Raw genomic sequence first — 24,117 nt, 5'->3', positions numbered from 1 at the left:
TGAGTTGAATGAACTCATCACAAAGAAGTTTCTGAGAATCCTTCTCTCTAGTTTTTATGTGAAGATATTTCCTTTTCCAACATAGGCCTCAAGGTGCTCCGAATAAACACTTGCAGATTCTACAAACGTAATGTTTCAAAACTGTTCTATCAAAAGAAACGTTCAAGTCTGTGAGTTGAATGCACTCATCACACAGAAGTTTCTGAGAATGCTTCTGTCTAGTTTTTAGGGGAAGATATTTCCTTTTCCAGCATAGGCCTCAAAACGCTCCAAATATCCTCTTGCAGATTCTACAAAAAGAGTGTTTCAAAACTCTTCTATCAAAAGAAACGTTCAGGTCTGTGAGTTGAATGCACTCATCACACAGAAGTTTCTGAGAATGCTTCTGTCTAGTTTTTAGGTGAAGATATTTCCTTTTCCAGCATAGGCCTCAAAACGCTCCAAGTATCCTCTTGCAGATTCTACAAAAAGAGTGTTTCAAAACTGTTCTATCAAAAGGAAGGTTCAACTCTGTGAGTTGAATGAATGCATCGTGAAGAACTTTCTGAGAATGCTTCTCTGTAGTTTTTAGGTGAAGATATTCCATATCCCAGCACAGGCCTCGAAGTGCTCCAAATAACCACTTGCAGATTTTACCAAAAGAGTGTTTCAAAACTGCTCTTTCTACAGGTAAGTTCAAGTCTGTGAGTTGAATGCACTCAACACAAAGAAGTTTCTGAGAATGCTTCTGTTCAGTTTCTATGTGAAGATATTTCCTTTTCCAGCATAGGCCTCAAACGGCTCCAAATATCCACTTGCAGATTCTACAAAAAGAGTGTTTCCAAACTTCTCTATCAATTGGTAGGTTCAACTCTGTGAGTTGAATGAACTCATCACAAAGAAGTTTCTGAGAATCCTTCTCTCTAGTTTTTATGTGAAGATATTTCCATTTCCAACATAGGCCTCAAGGTGCTCCGAATAAACACTTGCAGATTCTACAAACGTAATGTTTCAAAACTGTTCTATCAAAAGAAACCTTCAAGTCTGTGAGTTGAATGCACTCATCACACAGAAGTTTCTGAGAATGCTTCTGTCTAGTTTTTAGGGGAAGATATTTCCTTTTCCAGCATAGGCCTCAAAACGCTCCAAATATCCTCTTGCAGATTCTACAAAAAGAGTGTTTCAAAACTGTTCTATCAAAAGGAAGGTTCAACACTGTGAGTTGAATGAATGCATCGTGAAGAGCTTTCTGAGAATGCTTCTCTGTAGTTTTTAGGTGAAGATATTCCATATCCCAGCACAGGCCTCGAAGTGCTCCAAATAACCACTTGCAGATTTTACCAAAAGAGTGTTTCAAAACTGCTCTTTCTACAGGTAAGTTCAAGTCTGTGAGTTGAATGCACTCAACACAAAGAAGTTTCTGAGAATTCTTCTGTTCAGTTTTTATGTGAAGATATTTCCTTTTCCAGCATAGGCCTCAAACGGCTCCAAATATCCACTTGCAGATTCTACAAAAAGAGTGTTTCCAAACTTCTCTATCAATTGGTAGGTTCAACTCTGTGAGTTGAATGAACTCATCACAAAGAAGTTTCTGAGAATCCTTCTCTCTAGTTTTTATGTGAAGATATTTCCTTTTCCAACATAGGCCTCAAGGTGCTCCGAATAAACACTTGCAGATTCTACAAACGTAATGTTTCAAAACTGTTCTATCAAAAGAAACGTTCAAGTCTGTGAGTTGAATGCACTCATCACACAGAAGTTTCTGAGAATGCTTCTGTCTAGTTTTTAGGGGAAGATATTTCCTTTTCCAGCATAGGCCTCAAAACGCTCCAAGTATCCTCTTGCAGATTCTACAAAAAGAGTGTTTTAAAACTGTTCTATCAAAAGGAAGGTTCAACTCTGTGAGTTGAATGAATGCATCGTGAAGAACTTTCTGAGAATGCTTCTCTGTAGTTTTTAGGTGAAGATATTCCATATCCCAGCACAGGCCTCGAAGTGCTCCAAATAACCACTTGCAGATTTTACCAAAAGAGTGTTTCAAAACTGCTCTTTCTACAGGTAAGTTCAAGTCTGTGAGTTGAATGCACTCAACACAAAGAAGTTTCTGAGAATGCTTCTGTTCAGTTTTTATGTGAAGATATTTCCTTTTCCAGCATAGGCCTCAAACGGCTCCAAATATCCACTTGCAGATTCTACAAAAAGAGTGTTTCCAAACTTCTCTATCAATTGGTAGGTTCAACTCTGTGAGTTGAATGAACTCATCACAAAGAAGTTTCTGAGAATCCTTCTCTCTAGTTTTTATGTGAAGATATTTCCATTTCCAACATAGGCCTCAAGGTGCTCCGAATAAACACTTGCAGATTCTACAAACGTAATGTTTCAAAACTGTTCTATCAAAAGAAACCTTCAAGTCTGTGAGTTGAATGCACTCATCACACAGAAGTTTCTGAGAATGCTTCTGTCTAGTTTTTAGGGGAAGATATTTCCTTTTCCAGCATAGGCCTCAAAACGCTCCAAATATCCTCTTGCAGATTCTACAAAAAGAGTGTTTCAAAACTGTTCTATCAAAAGGAAGGTTCAACTCTGTGAGTTGAATGAATGCATCGTGAAGAGCTTTCTGAGAATGCTTCTCTGTAGTTTTTAGGTGAAGATATTCCATATCCCAGCACAGGCCTCGAAGTGCTCCAAATAACCACTTGCAGATTTTACCAAAAGAGTGTTTCAAAACTGCTCTTTCTACAGGTAAGTTCAAGTCTGTGAGTTGAATGCAATCAACACAAAGAAGTTTCTGAGAATGCTTCTGTTCAGTTTTTATGTGAAGATATTTCCTTTTCCAGCATAGGCCTCAAACGGCTCCAAATATCCACTTGCAGATTCTACAAAAAGAGTGTTTCCAAACTTCTCTATCAATTGGTAGGTTCAACTCTGTGAGTTGAATGAACTCATCACAAAGAAGTTTCTGAGAATCCTTCTCTCTAGTTTTTATGTGAAGATATTTCCTTTTCCAACATAGGCCTCAAGGTGCTCCGAATAAACACTTGCAGATTCTACAAACGTAATGTTTCAAAACTGTTCTATCAAAAGAAACGTTCAAGTCTGTGAGTTGAATGCACTCATCACACAGAAGTTTCTGAGAATGCTTCTGTCTAGTTTTTAGGTGAAGATATTTCCTTTTCCAGCATAGGCCTCAAAACGCTCCGAGTATCCTCTTGCAGATTCTACAAAAAGAGTGTTTCAAAACTGTTCTATCAAAAGGAAGGTTCAACTCTGTGAGTTGAATGAATGCATCGTGAAGAACTTTCTGAGAATGCTTCTCTGTAGTTTTTAGGTGAAGATATTCCATATCCCAGCACAGGCCTCGAAGTGCTCCAAATAACCACTTGCAGATTTTACCAAAAGAGTGTTTCAAAACTGCTCTTTCTACAGGTAAGTTCAAGTCTGTGAGTTGAATGCACTCAACACAAAGAAGTTTCTGAGAATGCTTCTGTTCAGTTTTTATGTGAAGATATTTCCTTTTCCAGCATAGGCCTCAAACGGCTCCAAATATCCACTTGCAGATTCTACAAAAAGAGTGTTTCCAAACTTCTCTATCAATTGGTAGGTTCAACTCTGTGAGTTGAATGAACTCATCACAAAGAAGTTTCTGAGAATCCTTCTCTCTAGTTTTTATGTGAAGATATTTCCTTTTCCAACATAGGCCTCAAGGTGCTCCGAATAAACACTTGCAGATTCTACAAACGTAATGTTTCAAAACTGTTCTATCAAAAGAAACGTTCAAGTCTGTGAGTTGAATGCACTCATCACACAGAAGTTTCTGAGAATGCTTCTGTCTAGTTTTTAGGGGAAGATATTTCCTTTTCCAGCATAGGCCTCAAAACGCTCCAAGTATCCTCTTGCAGATTCTACAAAAAGAGTGTTTTAAAACTGTTCTATCAAAAGGAAGGTTCAACTCTGTGAGTTGAATGAATGCATCGTGAAGAACTTTCTGAGAATGCTTCTCTGTAGTTTTTAGGTGAAGATATTCCATATCCCAGCACAGGCCTCGAAGTGCTCCAAATAACCACTTGCAGATTTTACCAAAAGAGTGTTTCAAAACTGCTCTTTCTACAAGTAAGTTCAAGTCTGTGAGTTGAATGCACTCAACACAAAGAAGTTTCTGAGAATGCTTCTGTTCAGTTTTTATGTGAAGATATTTCCTTTTCCAGCATAGGCCTCAAACGGCTCCAAATATCCACTTGCAGATTCTACAAAAAGAGTGTTTCCAAACTTCTCTATCAATTGGTAGGTTCAACTCTGTGAGTTGAATGAACTCATCACAAAGAAGTTTCTGAGAATCCTTCTCTCTAGTTTTTATGTGAAGATATTTCCATTTCCAACATAGGCCTCAAGGTGCTCCGAATAAACACTTGCAGATTCTACAAACGTAATGTTTCAAAACTGTTCTATCAAAAGAAACCTTCAAGTCTGTGAGTTGAATGCACTCATCACACAGAAGTTTCTGAGAATGCTTCTGTCTAGTTTTTAGGGGAAGATATTTCCTTTTCCAGCATAGGCCTCAAAACGCTCCGAATATCCTCTTGCAGATTCTACAAAAAGAGTGTTTCAAAACTGTTCTATCAAAAGGAAGGTTCAACTCTGTGAGTTGAATGAATGCATCGTGAAGAGCTTTCTGAGAATGCTTCTCTGTAGTTTTTAGGTGAAGATATTCCATATCCCAGCACAGGCCTCGAAGTGCTCCATATAACCACTTGCAGATTTTACCAAAGGAGTGTTTCAAAACTGCTCTTTCTACAGGTAAGTTCAAGTCTGTGAGTTGAATGCACTCAACACAAAGAAGTTTCTGAGAATGCTTCTGTTCAGTTTCTATGTGAAGATATTTCCTTTTCCAGCATAGGCCTCAAACGGCTCCAAATATCCACTTGCAGATTCTACAAAAAGAGTGTTTCCAAACTTCTCTATCAATTGGTAGGTTCAACTCTGTGAGTTGAATGAACTCATCACAAAGAAGTTTCTGAGAATCCTTCTCTCTAGTTTTTATGTGAAGATATTTCCATTCCCAACATAGGCCTCAAGGTGCTCCGAATAAACACTTGCAGATTCTACAAACGTAATGTTTCAAAACTGTTCTATCAAAAGAAACGTTCAAGTCTGTGAGTTGAATGCACTCATCACACAGAAGTTTCTGAGAATGCTTCTGTCTAGTTTTTAGGGGAAGATATTTCCTTTTCCAGCATAGGCCTCAAAACGCTCCAAATATCCTCTTGCAGATTCTACAAAAAGAGTGTTTCAAAACTGTTCTATCAAAAGGAAGGTTCAACTCTGTGAGTTGAATGAATGCATCGTGAAGAGCTTTCTGAGAATGCTTCTCTGTAGTTTTTAGGTGAAGATATTCCATATCCCAGCACAGGCCTCGAAGTGCTCCAAATAACCACTTGCAGATTTTACCAAAAGAGTGTTTCAAAACTGCTCTTTCTACAGGTAAGTTCAAGTCTGTGAGTTGAATGCACTCAACACAAAGAAGTTTCTGAGAATGCTTCTGTTCAGTTTTTATGTGAAGATATTTCCTTTTCCAGCATAGGCCTCAAACGGCTCCAAATATCCACTTGCAGATTCTACAAAAAGAGTGTTTCCAAACTTCTCTATCAATTGGTAGGTTCAACTCCGTGAGTTGAATGAACTCATCACAAAGAAGTTTCTGAGAATCCTTCTCTCTAGTTTTTATGTGAAGATATTTCCTTTTCCAACATAGGCCTCAAGGTGCTCCGAATAAACACTTGCAGATTCTACAAACGTAATGTTTCAAAACTGTTCTATCAAAAGAAACGTTCAAGTCTGTGAGTTGAATGCACTCATCACACAGAAGTTTCTGAGAATGCTTCTGTCTAGTTTTTAGGTGAAGATATTTCCTTTTCCAGCATAGGCCTCAAAACGCTCCAAGTATCCTCTTGCAGATTCTACAAAAAGAGTGTTTCAAAACTGTTCTATCAAAAGGAAGGTTCAACTCTGTGAGTTGAATGAATGCATCGTGAAGAACTTTCTGAGAATGCTTCTCTGTAGTTTTTAGGTGAAGATATTCCATATCCCAGCACAGGCCTCGAAGTGCTCCAAATAACCACTTGCAGATTTTACCAAAAGAGTGTTTCAAAACTGCTCTTTCTACAGGTAAGTTCAAGTCTGTGAGTTGAATGCACTCAACACAAAGAAGTTTCTGAGAATGCTTCTGTTCAGTTTCTATGTGAAGATATTTCCTTTTCCAGCATAGGCCTCAAACGGCTCCAAATATCCACTTGCAGATTCTACAAAAAGAGTGTTTCCAAACTTCTCTATCAATTGGTAGGTTCAACTCTGTGAGTTGAATGAACTCATCACAAAGAAGTTTCTGAGAATCCTTCTCTCTAGTTTTTATGTGAAGATATTTCCTTTTCCAACATAGGCCTCAAGGTGCTCCGAATAAACACTTGCAGATTCTACAAACGTAATGTTTCAAAACTGTTCTATCAAAAGAAACGTTCAAGTCTGTGAGTTGAATGCACTCATCACACAGAAGTTTCTGAGAATGCTTCTGTCTAGTTTTTAGGGGAAGATATTTCCTTTTCCAGCATAGGCCTCAAAACGCTCCAAGTATCCTCTTGCAGATTCTACAAAAAGAGTGTTTTAAAACTGTTCTATCAAAAGGAAGGTTCAACTCTGTGAGTTGAATGAATGCATCGTGAAGAACTTTCTGAGAATGCTTCTCTGTAGTTTTTAGGTGAAGATATTCCATATCCCAGCACAGGCCTCGAAGTGCTCCAAATAACCACTTGCAGATTTTACCAAAAGAGTGTTTCAAAACTGCTCTTTCTACAAGTAAGTTCAAGTCTGTGAGTTGAATGCACTCAACACAAAGAAGTTTCTGAGAATGCTTCTGTTCAGTTTTTATGTGAAGATATTTCCTTTTCCAGCATAGGCCTCAAACGGCTCCAAATATCCACTTGCAGATTCTACAAAAAGAGTGTTTCCAAACTTCTCTATCAATTGGTAGGTTCAACTCTGTGAGTTGAATGAACTCATCACAAAGAAGTTTCTGAGAATCCTTCTCTCTAGTTTTTATGTGAAGATATTTCCATTTCCAACATAGGCCTCAAGGTGCTCCGAATAAACACTTGCAGATTCTACAAACGTAATGTTTCAAAACTGTTCTATCAAAAGAAACCTTCAAGTCTGTGAGTTGAATGCACTCATCACACAGAAGTTTCTGAGAATGCTTCTGTCTAGTTTTTAGGGGAAGATATTTCCTTTTCCAGCATAGGCCTCAAAACGCTCCGAATATCCTCTTGCAGATTCTACAAAAAGAGTGTTTCAAAACTGTTCTATCAAAAGGAAGGTTCAACTCTGTGAGTTGAATGAATGCATCGTGAAGAGCTTTCTGAGAATGCTTCTCTGTAGTTTTTAGGTGAAGATATTCCATATCCCAGCACAGGCCTCGAAGTGCTCCATATAACCACTTGCAGATTTTACCAAAGGAGTGTTTCAAAACTGCTCTTTCTACAGGTAAGTTCAAGTCTGTGAGTTGAATGCACTCAACACAAAGAAGTTTCTGAGAATGCTTCTGTTCAGTTTCTATGTGAAGATATTTCCTTTTCCAGCATAGGCCTCAAACGGCTCCAAATATCCACTTGCAGATTCTACAAAAAGAGTGTTTCCAAACTTCTCTATCAATTGGTAGGTTCAACTCTGTGAGTTGAATGAACTCATCACAAAGAAGTTTCTGAGAATCCTTCTCTCTAGTTTTTATGTGAAGATATTTCCATTTCCAACATAGGCCTCAAGGTGCTCCGAATAAACACTTGCAGATTCTACAAACGTAATGTTTCAAAACTGTTCTATCAAAAGAAACGTTCAAGTCTGTGAGTTGAATGCACTCATCACACAGAAGTTTCTGAGAATGCTTCTGTCTAGTTTTTAGGGGAAGATATTTCCTTTTCCAGCATAGGCCTCAAAACGCTCCAAATATCCTCTTGCAGATTCTACAAAAAGAGTGTTTCAAAACTGTTCTATCAAAAGGAAGGTTCAACTCTGTGAGTTGAATGAATGCATCGTGAAGAGCTTTCTGAGAATGCTTCTCTGTAGTTTTTAGGTGAAGATATTCCATATCCCAGCACAGGCCTCGAAGTGCTCCAAATAACCACTTGCAGATTTTACCAAAAGAGTGTTTCAAAACTGCTCTTTCTACAGGTAAGTTCAAGTCTGTGAGTTGAATGCACTCAACACAAAGAAGTTTCTGAGAATGCTTCTGTTCAGTTTTTATGTGAAGATATTTCCTTTTCCAGCATAGGCCTCAAACGGCTCCAAATATCCACTTGCAGATTCTACAAAAAGAGTGTTTCCAAACTTCTCTATCAATTGGTAGGTTCAACTCCGTGAGTTGAATGAACTCATCACAAAGAAGTTTCTGAGAATCCTTCTCTCTAGTTTTTATGTGAAGATATTTCCTTTTCCAACATAGGCCTCAAGGTGCTCCGAATAAACACTTGCAGATTCTACAAACGTAATGTTTCAAAACTGTTCTATCAAAAGAAACGTTCAAGTCTGTGAGTTGAATGCACTCATCACACAGAAGTTTCTGAGAATGCTTCTGTCTAGTTTTTAGGTGAAGATATTTCCTTTTCCAGCATAGGCCTCAAAACGCTCCAAGTATCCTCTTGCAGATTCTACAAAAAGAGTGTTTCAAAACTGTTCTATCAAAAGGAAGGTTCAACTCTGTGAGTTGAATGAATGCATCGTGAAGAACTTTCTGAGAATGCTTCTCTGTAGTTTTTAGGTGAAGATATTCCATATCCCAGCACAGGCCTCGAAGTGCTCCAAATAACCACTTGCAGATTTTACCAAAAGAGTGTTTCAAAACTGCTCTTTCTACAGGTAAGTTCAAGTCTGTGAGTTGAATGCACTCAACACAAAGAAGTTTCTGAGAATGCTTCTGTTCAGTTTCTATGTGAAGATATTTCCTTTTCCAGCATAGGCCTCAAACGGCTCCAAATATCCACTTGCAGATTCTACAAAAAGAGTGTTTCCAAACTTCTCTATCAATTGGTAGGTTCAACTCCGTGAGTTGAATGAACTCATCACAAAGAAGTTTCTGAGAATCCTTCTCTCTAGTTTTTATGTGAAGATATTTCCTTTTCCAACATAGGCCTCAAGGTGCTCCGAATAAACACTTGCAGATTCTACAAACGTAATGTTTCAAAACTGTTCTATCAAAAGAAACGTTCAAGTCTGTGAGTTGAATGCACTCATCACACAGAAGTTTCTGAGAATGCTTCTGTCTAGTTTTTAGGTGAAGATATTTCCTTTTCCAGCATAGGCCTCAAAACGCTCCAAGTATCCTCTTGCAGATTCTACAAAAAGAGTGTTTCAAAACTGTTCTATCAAAAGGAAGGTTCAACTCTGTGAGTTGAATGAATGCATCGTGAAGAACTTTCTGAGAATGCTTCTCTGTAGTTTTTAGGTGAAGATATTCCATATCCCAGCACAGGCCTCGAAGTGCTCCAAATAACCACTTGCAGATTTTACCAAAAGAGTGTTTCAAAACTGCTCTTTCTACAGGTAAGTTCAAGTCTGTGAGTTGAATGCACTCAACACAAAGAAGTTTCTGAGAATGCTTCTGTTCAGTTTCTATGTGAAGATATTTCCTTTTCCAGCATAGGCCTCAAACGGCTCCAAATATCCACTTGCAGATTCTACAAAAAGAGTGTTTCCAAACTTCTCTATCAATTGGTAGGTTCAACTCTGTGAGTTGAATGAACTCATCACAAAGAAGTTTCTGAGAATCCTTCTCTCTAGTTTTTATGTGAAGATATTTCCTTTTCCAACATAGGCCTCAAGGTGCTCCGAATAAACACTTGCAGATTCTACAAACGTAATGTTTCAAAACTGTTCTATCAAAAGAAACGTTCAAGTCTGTGAGTTGAATGCACTCATCACACAGAAGTTTCTGAGAATGCTTCTGTCTAGTTTTTAGGGGAAGATATTTCCTTTTCCAGCATAGGCCTCAAAACGCTCCAAGTATCCTCTTGCAGATTCTACAAAAAGAGTGTTTTAAAACTGTTCTATCAAAAGGAAGGTTCAACTCTGTGAGTTGAATGAATGCATCGTGAAGAACTTTCTGAGAATGCTTCTCTGTAGTTTTTAGGTGAAGATATTCCATATCCCAGCACAGGCCTCGAAGTGCTCCAAATAACCACTTGCAGATTTTACCAAAAGAGTGTTTCAAAACTGCTCTTTCTACAAGTAAGTTCAAGTCTGTGAGTTGAATGCACTCAACACAAAGAAGTTTCTGAGAATGCTTCTGTTCAGTTTTTATGTGAAGATATTTCCTTTTCCAGCATAGGCCTCAAACGGCTCCAAATATCCACTTGCAGATTCTACAAAAAGAGTGTTTCCAAACTTCTCTATCAATTGGTAGGTTCAACTCTGTGAGTTGAATGAACTCATCACAAAGAAGTTTCTGAGAATCCTTCTCTCTAGTTTTTATGTGAAGATATTTCCATTTCCAACATAGGCCTCAAGGTGCTCCGAATAAACACTTGCAGATTCTACAAACGTAATGTTTCAAAACTGTTCTATCAAAAGAAACCTTCAAGTCTGTGAGTTGAATGCACTCATCACACAGAAGTTTCTGAGAATGCTTCTGTCTAGTTTTTAGGGGAAGATATTTCCTTTTCCAGCATAGGCCTCAAAACGCTCCGAATATCCTCTTGCAGATTCTACAAAAAGAGTGTTTCAAAACTGTTCTATCAAAAGGAAGGTTCAACTCTGTGAGTTGAATGAATGCATCGTGAAGAGCTTTCTGAGAATGCTTCTCTGTAGTTTTTAGGTGAAGATATTCCATATCCCAGCACAGGCCTCGAAGTGCTCCATATAACCACTTGCAGATTTTACCAAAGGAGTGTTTCAAAACTGCTCTTTCTACAGGTAAGTTCAAGTCTGTGAGTTGAATGCACTCAACACAAAGAAGTTTCTGAGAATGCTTCTGTTCAGTTTCTATGTGAAGATATTTCCTTTTCCAGCATAGGCCTCAAACGGCTCCAAATATCCACTTGCAGATTCTACAAAAAGAGTGTTTCCAAACTTCTCTATCAATTGGTAGGTTCAACTCTGTGAGTTGAATGAACTCATCACAAAGAAGTTTCTGAGAATCCTTCTCTCTAGTTTTTATGTGAAGATATTTCCATTTCCAACATAGGCCTCAAGGTGCTCCGAATAAACACTTGCAGATTCTACAAACGTAATGTTTCAAAACTGTTCTATCAAAAGAAACGTTCAAGTCTGTGAGTTGAATGCACTCATCACACAGAAGTTTCTGAGAATGCTTCTGTCTAGTTTTTAGGGGAAGATATTTCCTTTTCCAGCATAGGCCTCAAAACGCTCCAAATATCCTCTTGCAGATTCTACAAAAAGAGTGTTTCAAAACTGTTCTATCAAAAGGAAGGTTCAACTCTGTGAGTTGAATGAATGCATCGTGAAGAGCTTTCTGAGAATGCTTCTCTGTAGTTTTTAGGTGAAGATATTCCATATCCCAGCACAGGCCTCGAAGTGCTCCAAATAACCACTTGCAGATTTTACCAAAAGAGTGTTTCAAAACTGCTCTTTCTACAGGTAAGTTCAAGTCTGTGAGTTGAATGCACTCAACACAAAGAAGTTTCTGAGAATGCTTCTGTTCAGTTTTTATGTGAAGATATTTCCTTTTCCAGCATAGGCCTCAAACGGCTCCAAATATCCACTTGCAGATTCTACAAAAAGAGTGTTTCCAAACTTCTCTATCAATTGGTAGGTTCAACTCCGTGAGTTGAATGAACTCATCACAAAGAAGTTTCTGAGAATCCTTCTCTCTAGTTTTTATGTGAAGATATTTCCTTTTCCAACATAGGCCTCAAGGTGCTCCGAATAAACACTTGCAGATTCTACAAACGTAATGTTTCAAAACTGTTCTATCAAAAGAAACGTTCAAGTCTGTGAGTTGAATGCACTCATCACACAGAAGTTTCTGAGAATGCTTCTGTCTAGTTTTTAGGTGAAGATATTTCCTTTTCCAGCATAGGCCTCAAAACGCTCCAAGTATCCTCTTGCAGATTCTACAAAAAGAGTGTTTCAAAACTGTTCTATCAAAAGGAAGGTTCAACTCTGTGAGTTGAATGAATGCATCGTGAAGAACTTTCTGAGAATGCTTCTCTGTAGTTTTTAGGTGAAGATATTCCATATCCCAGCACAGGCCTCGAAGTGCTCCAAATAACCACTTGCAGATTTTACCAAAAGAGTGTTTCAAAACTGCTCTTTCTACAGGTAAGTTCAAGTCTGTGAGTTGAATGCACTCAACACAAAGAAGTTTCTGAGAATGCTTCTGTTCAGTTTCTATGTGAAGATATTTCCTTTTCCAGCATAGGCCTCAAACGGCTCCAAATATCCACTTGCAGATTCTACAAAAAGAGTGTTTCCAAACTTCTCTATCAATTGGTAGGTTCAACTCTGTGAGTTGAATGAACTCATCACAAAGAAGTTTCTGAGAATCCTTCTCTCTAGTTTTTATGTGAAGATATTTCCTTTTCCAACATAGGCCTCAAGGTGCTCCGAATAAACACTTGCAGATTCTACAAACGTAATGTTTCAAAACTGTTCTATCAAAAGAAACGTTCAAGTCTGTGAGTTGAATGCACTCATCACACAGAAGTTTCTGAGAATGCTTCTGTCTAGTTTTTAGGGGAAGATATTTCCTTTTCCAGCATAGGCCTCAAAACGCTCCAAGTATCCTCTTGCAGATTCTACAAAAAGAGTGTTTTAAAACTGTTCTATCAAAAGGAAGGTTCAACTCTGTGAGTTGAATGAATGCATCGTGAAGAACTTTCTGAGAATGCTTCTCTGTAGTTTTTAGGTGAAGATATTCCATATCCCAGCACAGGCCTCGAAGTGCTCCAAATAACCACTTGCAGATTTTACCAAAAGAGTGTTTCAAAACTGCTCTTTCTACAAGTAAGTTCAAGTCTGTGAGTTGAATGCACTCAACACAAAGAAGTTTCTGAGAATGCTTCTGTTCAGTTTTTATGTGAAGATATTTCCTTTTCCAGCATAGGCCTCAAACGGCTCCAAATATCCACTTGCAGATTCTACAAAAAGAGTGTTTCCAAACTTCTCTATCAATTGGTAGGTTCAACTCTGTGAGTTGAATGAACTCATCACAAAGAAGTTTCTGAGAATCCTTCTCTCTAGTTTTTATGTGAAGATATTTCCATTTCCAACATAGGCCTCAAGGTGCTCCGAATAAACACTTGCAGATTCTACAAACGTAATGTTTCAAAACTGTTCTATCAAAAGAAACCTTCAAGTCTGTGAGTTGAATGCACTCATCACACAGAAGTTTCTGAGAATGCTTCTGTCTAGTTTTTAGGGGAAGATATTTCCTTTTCCAGCATAGACCTCAAAACGCTCCGAATATCCTCTTGCAGATTCTACAAAAAGAGTGTTTCAAAACTGTTCTATCAAAAGGAAGGTTCAACTCTGTGAGTTGAATGAATGCATCGTGAAGAGCTTTCTGAGAATGCTTCTCTGTAGTTTTTAGGTGAAGATATTCCATATCCCAGCACAGGCCTCGAAGTGCTCCATATAACCACTTGCAGATTTTACCAAAGGAGTGTTTCAAAACTGCTCTTTCTACAGGTAAGTTCAAGTCTGTGAGTTGAATGCACTCAACACAAAGAAGTTTCTGAGAATGCTTCTGTTCAGTTTCTATGTGAAGATATTTCCTTTTCCAGCATAGGCCTCAAACGGCTCCAAATATCCACTTGCAGATTCTACAAAAAGAGTGTTTCCAAACTTCTCTATCAATTGGTAGGTTCAACTCTGTGAGTTGAATGAACTCATCACAAAGAAGTTTCTGAGAATCCTTCTGTCTAGTTTTTATGTGAAGATATTTCCATTTCCAACATAGGCCTCAAGGTGCTCCGAATAAACACTTGCAGATTCTACAAACGTAATGTTTCAAAACTGTTCTATCAAAAGAAACGTTCAAGTCTGTGAGTTGAATGCACTCATCACACAGAAGTTTCTGAGAATGCTTCTGTCTAGTTTTTAGGGGAAGATATTTCCTTTTCCAGCATAGGCCTCAAAACGCTCCAAATATCCTCTTGCAGATTCTACAAAAAGAGTGTTTCAAAACTGTTCTATCAAAAGGAAGGTTCAACTCTGTGAGTTGAATGAATGCATCGTGAAGAGCTTTCTGAGAATGCTTCTCTGTAGTTTTTAGGTGAAGATATTCCATATCCCAGCACAGGCCTCGAAGTGCTCCAAATAACCACTTGCAGATTTTACCAAAAGAGTGTTTCAAAACTGCTCTTTCTACAGGTAAGTTCAAGTCTGTGAGTTGAATGCACTCAACACAAAGAAGTTTCTGAGAATGCTTCTGTTCAGTTTTTATGTGAAGATATTTCCTTTTCCAGCATAGGCCTCAAACGGCTCCAAATATCCACTTGCAGATTCTACAAAAAGAGTGTTTCCAAACTTCTCTATCAATTGGTAGGTTCAACTCCGTGAGTTGAATGAACTCATCACAAAGAAGTTTCTGAGAATCCTTCTCTCTAGTTTTTATGTGAAGATATTTCCTTTTCCAACATAGGCCTCAAGGTGCTCCGAATAAACACTTGCAGATTCTACAAACGTAATGTTTCAAAACTGTTCTATCAAAAGAAACGTTCAAGTCTGTGAGTTGAATGCACTCATCACACAGAAGTTTCTGAGAATGCTTCTGTCTAGTTTTTAGGTGAAGATATTTCCTTTTCCAGCATAGGCCTCAAAACGCTCCAAGTATCCTCTTGCAGATTCTACAAAAAGAGTGTTTCAAAACTGTTCTATCAAAAGGAAGGTTCAACTCTGTGAGTTGAATGAATGCATCGTGAAGAACTTTCTGAGAATGCTTCTCTGTAGTTTTTAGGTGAAGATATTCCATATCCCAGCACAGGCCTCGAAGTGCTCCAAATAACCACTTGCAGATTTTACCAAAAGAGTGTTTCAAAACTGCTCTTTCTACAGGTAAGTTCAAGTCTGTGAGTTGAATGCACTCAACACAAAGAAGTTTCTGAGAATGCTTCTGTTCAGTTTCTATGTGAAGATATTTCCTTTTCCAGCATAGGCCTCAAACGGCTCCAAATATCCACTTGCAGATTCTACAAAAAGAGTGTTTCCAAACTTCTCTATCAATTGGTAGGTTCAACTCTGTGAGTTGAATGAACTCATCACAAAGAAGTTTCTGAGAATCCTTCTCTCTAGTTTTTATGTGAAGATATTTCCATTTCCAACATAGGCCTCAAGGTGCTCCGAATAAACACTTGCAGATTCTACAAACGTAATGTTTCAAAACTGTTCTATCAAAAGAAACGTTCAAGTCTGTGAGTTGAATGCACTCATCACACAGAAGTTTCTGAGAATGCTTCTGTCTAGTTTTTAGGGGAAGATATTTCCTTTTCCAGCATAGGCCTCAAAACGCTCCAAGTATCCTCTTGCAGATTCTACAAAAAGAGTGTTTTAAAACTGTTCTATCAAAAGGAAGGTTCAACTCTGTGAGTTGAATGAATGCATCGTGAAGAACTTTCTGAGAATGCTTCTCTGTAGTTTTTAGGTGAAGATATTCCATATCCCAGCACAGGCCTCGAAGTGCTCCAAATAACCACTTGCAGATTTTACCAAAAGAGTGTTTCAAAACTGCTCTTTCTACAAGTAAGTTCAAGTCTGTGAGTTGAATGCACTCAACACAAAGAAGTTTCTGAGAATGCTTCTGTTCAGTTTTTATGTGAAGATATTTCCTTTTCCAGCATAGGCCTCAAACGGCTCCAAATATCCACTTGCAGATTCTACAAAAAGAGTGTTTCCAAACTTCTCTATCAATTGGTAGGTTCAACTCTGTGAGTTGAATGAACTCATCACAAAGAAGTTTCTGAGAATCCTTCTCTCTAGTTTTTATGTGAAGATATTTCCATTTCCAACATAGGCCTCAAGGTGCTCCGAATAAACACTTGCAGATTCTACAAACGTAATGTTTCAAAACTGTTCTATCAAAAGAAACGTTCAAGTCTGTGAGTTGAATGCACTCATCACACAGAAGTTTCTGAGAATGCTTCTGTCTAGTTTTTAGGGGAAGATATTTCCTTTTCCAGCATAGGCCTCAAAACGCTCCGAATATCCTCTTGCAGATTCTACAAAAAGAGTGTTTCAAAACTGTTCTATCAAAAGGAAGGTTCAACTCTGTGAGTTGAATGAATGCATCATGAAGAGCTTTCTGAGAATGCTTCTCTGTAGTTTTTAGGTGAAGATATTCCATATCCCAGCACAGGCCTCGAAGTGCTCCATATAACCACTTGCACATTTTACCAAAGGAGTGTTTCAAAACTGCTCTTTCTACAGGTAAGTTCAAGTCTGTGAGTTGAATGCACTCAACACAAAGAAGTTTCTGAGAATGCTTCTGTTCAGTTTCTATGTGAAGATATTTCCTTTTCCAGCATAGGCCTCAAACGGCTCCAAATATCCACTTGCAGATTCTACAAAAAGAGTGTTTCCAAACTTCTCTATCAATTGGTAGGTTCAACTCTGTGAGTTGAATGAACTCATCACAAAGAAGTTTCTGAGAATCCTTCTCTCTAGTTTTTATGTGAAGATATTTCCATTTCCAACATAGGCCTCAAGGTGCTCCGAATAAACACTTGCAGATTCTACAAACGTAATGTTTCAAAACTGTTCTATCAAAAGAAACGTTCAAGTCTGTGAGTTGAATGCACTCATCACACAGAAGTTTCTGAGAATGCTTCTGTCTAGTTTTTAGGGGAAGATATTTCCTTTTCCAGCATAGGCCTCAAAACGCTCCAAATATCCTCTTGCAGATTCTACAAAAAGAGTGTTTCAAAACTGTTCTATCAAAAGGAAGGTTCAACTCTGTGAGTTGAATGAATGCATCGTGAAGAGCTTTCTGAGAATGCTTCTCTGTAGTTTTTAGGTGAAGATATTCCATATCCCAGCACAGGCCTCGAAGTGCTCCAAATAACCACTTGCAGATTTTACCAAAAGAGTGTTTCAAAACTGCTCTTTCTACAGGTAAGTTCAAGTCTGTGAGTTGAATGCACTCAACACAAAGAAGTTTCTGAGAATGCTTCTGTTCAGTTTTTATGTGAAGATATTTCCTTTTCCAGCATAGGCCTCAAACGGCTCCAAATATCCACTTGCAGATTCTACAAAAAGAGTGTTTCCAAACTTCTCTATCAATTGGTAGGTTCAACTCCGTGAGTTGAATGAACTCATCACAAAGAAGTTTCTGAGAATCCTTCTCTCTAGTTTTTATGTGAAGATATTTCCTTTTCCAACATAGGCCTCAAGGTGCTCCGAATAAACACTTGCAGATTCTACAAACGTAATGTTTCAAAACTGTTCTATCAAAAGAAACGTTCAAGTCTGTGAGTTGAATGCACTCATCACACAGAAGTTTCTGAGAATGCTTCTGTCTAGTTTTTAGGGGAAGATATTTCCTTTTCCAGCATAGGCCTCAAAACGCTCCAAATATCCTCTTGCAGATTCTACAAAAAGAGTGTTTCAAAACTGTTCTATCAAAAGGAAGGTTCAACTCTGTGAGTTGAATGAATGCATCGTGAAGAACTTTCTGAGAATGCTTCTCTGTAGTTTTTAGGTGAAGATATTCCATATCCCAGCACAGGCCTCGAAGTGCTCCAAATAACCACTTGCAGATTTTACCAAAAGAGTGTTTCAAAACTGCTCTTTCTACAGGTAAGTTCAAGTCTGTGAGTTGAATGCACTCAACACAAAGAAGTTTCTGAGAATGCTTCTGTTCAGTTTCTATGTGAAGATATTTCCTTTTCCAGCATAGGCCTCAAACGGCTCCAAATATCCACTTGCAGATTCTACAAAAAGAGTGTTTCCAAACTTCTCTATCAATTGGTAGGTTCAACTCTGTGAGTTGAATGAACTCATCACAAAGAAGTTTCTGAGAATCCTTCTCTCTAGTTTTTATGTGAAGATATTTCCTTTTCCAACATAGGCCTCAAGGTGCTCCGAATAAACACTTGCAGATTCTACAAACGTAATGTTTCAAAACTGTTCTATCAAAAGAAACGTTCAAGTCTGTGAGTTGAATGCACTCATCACACAGAAGTTTCTGAGAATGCTTCTGTCTAGTTTTTAGGGGAAGATATTTCCTTTTCCAGCATAGGCCTCAAAACGCTCCAAGTATCCTCTTGCAGATTCTACAAAAAGAGTGTTTTAAAACTGTTCTATCAAAAGGAAGGTTCAACTCTGTGAGTTGAATGAATGCATCGTGAAGAACTTTCTGAGAATGCTTCTCTGTAGTTTTTAGGTGAAGATATTCCATATCCCAGCACAGGCCTCGAAGTGCTCCAAATAACCACTTGCAGATTTTACCAAAAGAGTGTTTCAAAACTGCTCTTTCTACAAGTAAGTTCAAGTCTGTGAGTTGAATGCACTCAACACAAAGAAGTTTCTGAGAATGCTTCTGTTCAGTTTTTATGTGAAGATATTTCCTTTTCCAGCATAGGCCTCAAACGGCTCCAAATATCCACTTGCAGATTCTACAAAAAGAGTGTTTCCAAACTTCTCTATCAATTGGTAGGTTCAACTCTGTGAGTTGAATGAACTCATCACAAAGAAGTTTCTGAGAATCCTTCTCTCTAGTTTTTATGTGAAGATATTTCCATTTCCAACATAGGCCTCAAGGTGCTCCGAATAAACACTTGCAGATTCTACAAACGTAATGTTTCAAAACTGTTCTATCAAAAGAAACCTTCAAGTCTGTGAGTTGAATGCACTCATCACACAGAAGTTTCTGAGAATGCTTCTGTCTAGTTTTTAGGGGAAGATATTTCCTTTTCCAGCATAGGCCTCAAAACGCTCCGAATATCCTCTTGCAGATTCTACAAAAAGAGTGTTTCAAAACTGTTCTATCAAAAGGAAGGTTCAACTCTGTGAGTTGAATGAATGCATCGTGAAGAGCTTTCTGAGAATGCTTCTCTGTAGTTTTTAGGTGAAGATATTCCATATCCCAGCACAGGCCTCGAAGTGCTCCATATAACCACTTGCAGATTTTACCAAAGGAGTGTTTCAAAACTGCTCTTTCTACAGGTAAGTTCAAGTCTGTGAGTTGAATGCACTCAACACAAAGAAGTTTCTGAGAATGCTTCTGTTCAGTTTCTATGTGAAGATATTTCCTTTTCCAGCATAGGCCTCAAACGGCTCCAAATATCCACTTGCAGATTCTACAAAAAGAGTGTTTCCAAACTTCTCTATCAATTGGTAGGTTCAACTCTGTGAGTTGAATGAACTCATCACAAAGAAGTTTCTGAGAATCCTTCTCTCTAGTTTTTATGTGAAGATATTTCCATTTCCAACATAGGCCTCAAGGTGCTCCGAATAAACACTTGCAGATTCTACAAACGTAATGTTTCAAAACTGTTCTATCAAAAGAAACGTTCAAGTCTGTGAGTTGAATGCACTCATCACACAGAAGTTTCTGAGAATGCTTCTGTCTAGTTTTTAGGGGAAGATATTTCCTTTTCCAGCATAGGCCTCAAAACGCTCCAAATATCCTCTTGCAGATTCTACAAAAAGAGTGTTTCAAAACTGTTCTATCAAAAGGAAGGTTCAACTCTGTGAGTTGAATGAATGCATCGTGAAGAGCTTTCTGAGAATGCTTCTCTGTAGTTTTTAGGTGAAGATATTCCATATCCCAGCACAGGCCTCGAAGTGCTCCAAATAACCACTTGCAGATTTTACCAAAAGAGTGTTTCAAAACTGCTCTTTCTACAGGTAAGTTCAAGTCTGTGAGTTGAATGCACTCAACACAAAGAAGTTTCTGAGAATGCTTCTGTTCAGTTTTTATGTGAAGATATTTCCTTTTCCAGCATAGGCCTCAAACGGCTCCAAATATCCACTTGCAGATTCTACAAAAAGAGTGTTTCCAAACTTCTCTATCAATTGGTAGGTTCAACTCCGTGAGTTGAATGAACTCATCACAAAGAAGTTTCTGAGAATCCTTCTCTCTAGTTTTTATGTGAAGATATTTCCTTTTCCAACATAGGCCTCAAGGTGCTCCGAATAAACACTTGCAGATTCTACAAACGTAATGTTTCAAAACTGTTCTATCAAAAGAAACGTTCAAGTCTGTGAGTTGAATGCACTCATCACACAGAAGTTTCTGAGAATGCTTCTGTCTAGTTTTTAGGTGAAGATATTTCCTTTTCCAGCATAGGCCTCAAAACGCTCCAAGTATCCTCTTGCAGATTCTACAAAAAGAGTGTTTCAAAACTGTTCTATCAAAAGGAAGGTTCAACTCTGTGAGTTGAATGAATGCATCGTGAAGAACTTTCTGAGAATGCTTCTCTGTAGTTTTTAGGTGAAGATATTCCATATCCCAGCACAGGCCTCGAAGTGCTCCAAATAACCACTTGCAGATTTTACCAAAAGAGTGTTTCAAAACTGCTCTTTCTACAGGTAAGTTCAAGTCGGTGAGTTGAATGCACTCAACACAAAGAAGTTTCTGAGAATGCTTCTGTTCAGTTTCTATGTGAAGATATTTCCTTTTCCAGCATAGGCCTCAAACGGCTCCAAATATCCACTTGCAGATTCTACAAAAAGAGTGTTTCCAAACTTCTCTATCAATTGGTAGGTTCAACTCTGTGAGTTGAATGAACTCATCACAAAGAAGTTTCTGAGAATCCTTCTCTCTAGTTTTTATGTGAAGATATTTCCTTTTCCAACATAGGCCTCAAGGTGCTCCGAATAAACACTTGCAGATTCTACAAACGTAATGTTTCAAAACTGTTCTATCAAAAGAAACGTTCAAGTCTGTGAGTTGAATGCACTCATCACACAGAAGTTTCTGAGAATGCTTCTGTCTAGTTTTTAGGGGAAGATATTTCCTTTTCCAGCATAGGCCTCAAAACGCTCCAAGTATCCTCTTGCAGATTCTACAAAAAGAGTGTTTTAAAACTGTTCTATCAAAAGGAAGGTTCAACTCTGTGAGTTGAATGAATGCATCGTGAAGAACTTTCTGAGAATGCTTCTCTGTAGTTTTTAGGTGAAGATATTCCATATCCCAGCACAGGCCTCGAAGTGCTCCAAATAACCACTTGCAGATTTTACCAAAAGAGTGTTTCAAAACTGCTCTTTCTACAAGTAAGTTCAAGTCTGTGAGTTGAATGCACTCAACACAAAGAAGTTTCTGAGAATGCTTCTGTTCAGTTTTTATGTGAAGATATTTCCTTTTCCAGCATAGGCCTCAAACGGCTCCAAATATCCACTTGCAGATTCTACAAAAAGAGTGTTTCCAAACTTCTCTATCAATTGGTAGGTTCAACTCTGTGAGTTGAATGAACTCATCACAAAGAAGTTTCTGAGAATCCTTCTCTCTAGTTTTTATGTGAAGATATTTCCATTTCCAACATAGGCCTCAAGGTGCTCCGAATAAACACTTGCAGATTCTACAAACGTAATGTTTCAAAACTGTTCTATCAAAAGAAACCTTCAAGTCTGTGAGTTGAATGCACTCATCACACAGAAGTTTCTGAGAATGCTTCTGTCTAGTTTTTAGGGGAAGATATTTCCTTTTCCAGCATAGGCCTCAAAACGCTCCGAATATCCTCTTGCAGATTCTACAAAAAGAGTGTTTCAAAACTGTTCTATCAAAAGGAAGGTTCAACTCTGTGAGTTGAATGAATGCATCGTGAAGAGCTTTCTGAGAATGCTTCTCTGTAGTTTTTAGGTGAAGATATTCCATATCCCAGCACAGGCCTCGAAGTGCTCCATATAACCACTTGCAGATTTTACCAAAGGAGTGTTTCAAAACTGCTCTTTCTACAGGTAAGTTCAAGTCTGTGAGTTGAATGCACTCAACACAAAGAAGTTTCTGAGAATGCTTCTGTTCAGTTTCTATGTGAAGATATTTCCTTTTCCAGCATAGGCCTCAAACGGCTCCAAATATCCACTTGCAGATTCTACAAAAAGAGTGTTTCCAAACTTCTCTATCAATTGGTAGGTTCAACTCTGTGAGTTGAATGAACTCATCACAAAGAAGTTTCTGAGAATCCTTCTCTCTAGTTTTTATGTGAAGATATTTCCATTTCCAACATAGGCCTCAAGGTGCTCCGAATAAACACTTGCAGATTCTACAAACGTAATGTTTCAAAACTGTTCTATCAAAAGAAACGTTCAAGTCTGTGAGTTGAATGCACTCATCACACAGAAGTTTCTGAGAATGCTTCTGTCTAGTTTTTAGGGGAAGATATTTCCTTTTCCAGCATAGGCCTCAAAACGCTCCAAATATCCTCTTGCAGATTCTACAAAAAGAGTGTTTCAAAACTGTTCTATCAAAAGGAAGGTTCAACTCTGTGAGTTGAATGAATGCATCGTGAAGAGCTTTCTGAGAATGCTTCTCTGTAGTTTTTAGGTGAAGATATTCCATATCCCAGCACAGGCCTCGAAGTGCTCCAAATAACCACTTGCAGATTTTACCAAAAGAGTGTTTCAAAACTGCTCTTTCTACAGGTAAGTTCAAGTCTGTGAGTTGAATGCACTCAACACAAAGAAGTTTCTGAGAATGCTTCTGTTCAGTTTTTATGTGAAGATATTTCCTTTTCCAGCATAGGCCTCAAACGGCTCCAAATATCCACTTGCAGATTCTACAAAAAGAGTGTTTCCAAACTTCTCTATCAATTGGTAGGTTCAACTCCGTGAGTTGAATGAACTCATCACAAAGAAGTTTCTGAGAATCCTTCTCTCTAGTTTTTATGTGAAGATATTTCCTTTTCCAACATAGGCCTCAAGGTGCTCCGAATAAACACTTGCAGATTCTACAAACGTAATGTTTCAAAACTGTTCTATCAAAAGAAACGTTCAAGTCTGTGAGTTGAATGCACTCATCACACAGAAGTTTCTGAGAATGCTTCTGTCTAGTTTTTAGGTGAAGATATTTCCTTTTCCAGCATAGGCCTCAAAACGCTCCAAGTATCCTCTTGCAGATTCTACAAAAAGAGTGTTTCAAAACTGTTCTATCAAAAGGAAGGTTCAACTCTGTGAGTTGAATGAATGCATCGTGAAGAACTTTCTGAGAATGCTTCTCTGTAGTTTTTAGGTGAAGATATTCCATATCCCAGCACAGGCCTCGAAGTGCTCCAAATAACCACTTGCAGATTTTACCAAAAGAGTGTTTCAAAACTGCTCTTTCTACAGGTAAGTTCAAGTCTGTGAGTTGAATGCACTCAACACAAAGAAGTTTCTGAGAATGCTTCTGTTCAGTTTCTATGTGAAGATATTTCCTTTTCCAGCATAGGCCTCAAACGGCTCCAAATATCCACTTGCAGATTCTACAAAAAGAGTGTTTCCAAACTTCTCTATCAATTGGTAGGTTCAACTCCGTGAGTTGAATGAACTCATCACAAAGAAGTTTCTGAGAATCCTTCTCTCTAGTTTTTATGTGAAGATATTTCCTTTTCCAACATAGGCCTCAAGGTGCTCCGAATAAACACTTGCAGATTCTACAAACGTAATGTTTCAAAACTGTTCTATCAAAAGAAACGTTCAAGTCTGTGAGTTGAATGCACTCATCACACAGAAGTTTCTGAGAATGCTTCTGTCTAGTTTTTAGGTGAAGATATTTCCTTTTCCAGCATAGGCCTCAAAACGCTCCAAGTATCCTCTTGCAGATTCTACAAAAAGAGTGTTTCAAAACTGTTCTATCAAAAGGAAGGTTCAACTCTGTGAGTTGAATGAATGCATCGTGAAGAACTTTCTGAGAATGCTTCTCTGTAGTTTTTAGGTGAAGATATTCCATATCCCAGCACAGGCCTCGAAGTGCTCCAAATAACCACTTGCAGATTTTACCAAAAGAGTGTTTCAAAACTGCTCTTTCTACAGGTAAGTTCAAGTCTGTGAGTTGAATGCACTCAACACAAAGAAGTTTCTGAGAATGCTTCTGTTCAGTTTCTATGTGAAGATATTTCCTTTTCCAGCATAGGCCTCAAACGGCTCCAAATATCCACTTGCAGATTCTACAAAAAGAGTGTTTCCAAACTTCTCTATCAATTGGTAGGTTCAACTCTGTGAGTT

The sequence above is a fragment of the Pongo abelii genome, chromosome 16 (assembly GCF_028885655.2).
Source record: "Pongo abelii isolate AG06213 chromosome 16, NHGRI_mPonAbe1-v2.0_pri, whole genome shotgun sequence".
In the NCBI taxonomy this organism is placed as follows: Eukaryota; Metazoa; Chordata; class Mammalia; order Primates; family Hominidae; genus Pongo; species Pongo abelii.
The sequence above is the reverse complement of the archived record's forward strand: the minus strand, read 5'-3'. Positions refer to the sequence as shown.